Genomic DNA, 1,794 nt, shown 5'->3' on the forward strand with positions numbered 1-1,794 from the left:
GAGAATGAATTATATACGAGTAAGACGGTAGATGAGTGCAACTATTCGAGCTGGCTTAGTGGTGCAGCTAAGATATGGTCATATGGGAGAGTGAGCTTAGCTTAACTCTATCCACAGTTCGACGAATAGTGTGCGCCTTGTATAAGCATAGTCTCTGCACCTTTAAAAACTATGTAATACTCTCTCTTAAATGAGCGGGTCTATCCGATCATCATAAACAGCTTTCCCACCTAATTAAGGTATTCTAAAATACCTTTCTCCATAAATAAATAAATAAACAAAAAACAAAAAAATATAAAATATAAAATGAGGTATTCTAAAATACCTCTCTTCTTTTGATCTGAATGCTTTTGATTTTCACAAGTAGACATATATATATATATATATATATATATATATATAGATATATATTTCTATGAAAAACGAGGAAGGTATTGTTTTGAAAAATTTGTGACTGATGAGAATGTGAGTGTATATGTTATGATCCGTTTACTTAATTTGGAATGAGTTGTGATAGTTGTGTCATGTGTGATTTGCGTAAGTTATATTTTACAGAATGATGTATTTTAGCCAGACGTTAAACGACAAAAGATAACGTCTTATATGTTTTACGTGGATCCACAAATCCTGTAACTACTCGTGGGATAGTGGTGCAAGGTTGTGTTATTGCCTTGGCAATTACAAGCGTTCGAGTAGTTGCGTCAGTCCAAAACCAAAGTCAATGTCGAGTAGTTGCGCCTGTGCATAACCAAAGTCAATGTCGTCTCACTAATTTCTATTAGGAGATGCAAATGAGGTATTCTTAAATACTTTTCTTTTTTTTGTGTTTGTCCTTATTTTTTTTCTTCTAAATTGATTTATCGTTTTAATATATATATATAGGCTGAATTAGCCCAATAACCAAAACAAAAAAACTACAGTAGAAAATAACACTATATTTATAAAAAATAGAAGATTATGATGAAGGTAGTGTAAAATTACCAATTTAGTGTTTTTAGGTGGTGGAGGGTAGTGGTGGTTGTTGGTTGGCGTGGGCGGACAGCGTCGATGGCTGGCGATGGTGGCCAGCAGTGATGGCCGGAGAAGTTGGTAGGAGGTGGCAGCCGGTGGTGGTTACCGGAGTTCGCCGGAAATGTCGCCGGAAAAGTTCGCTGGAAAAGGAAAACTATATTCTAAAAGATTGTACATTGAGAACCCAAATGGTGATGATGATAAAGAGGTGAAGGTGATCGCCGGAGATGGTTGCCGGAGGTGATGGCGATGGCCGGTGGTTGGAGAGTGGTGGTGGTGGTGGTGAGAGGATGGTGGTGGGGGCTGGAGATAGGGTAATGAAGGGGTAAAAATTGGCATTATACATAAAATATACGGTATATAATTAATACATGGTTAGTGTAGTTAGTTTGTAAATTATAGTATTTTTTTGGTTATACAATCCAATTTCCCTATATATTATCAGTGTCTTTTCCGTGTCTTTTAAAAAAAAAAAAATTCGTTGTTTTAAATTTAATTTTCTTAGTTTTCTTTTTGTTAAACGTTAATAAAAAAAATCATGATTTTACTCCAACTTAAGAATTACTTATTGATTAAATTATCAAGAATTTGAAGAGGAAAGCGCATGACTAATTATAATAATACAATCTCATGATTAATGATCTCTGTTTTTTTTTCCACAAGAATTTGGTCTAATACAAATTCAATTTATGCTATTTTAGATTTCTTAATTTCTTCATCTTTCAAATATTAAAGAAGACCCTTTGGTTAGTTCCATTAAAGCTTTATTTATTGATGTTTTCC

This window comes from Camelina sativa, chromosome 18 (genome assembly GCF_000633955.1).
Source record: "Camelina sativa cultivar DH55 chromosome 18, Cs, whole genome shotgun sequence".
Classification (NCBI taxonomy): Eukaryota; Viridiplantae; Streptophyta; class Magnoliopsida; order Brassicales; family Brassicaceae; genus Camelina; species Camelina sativa.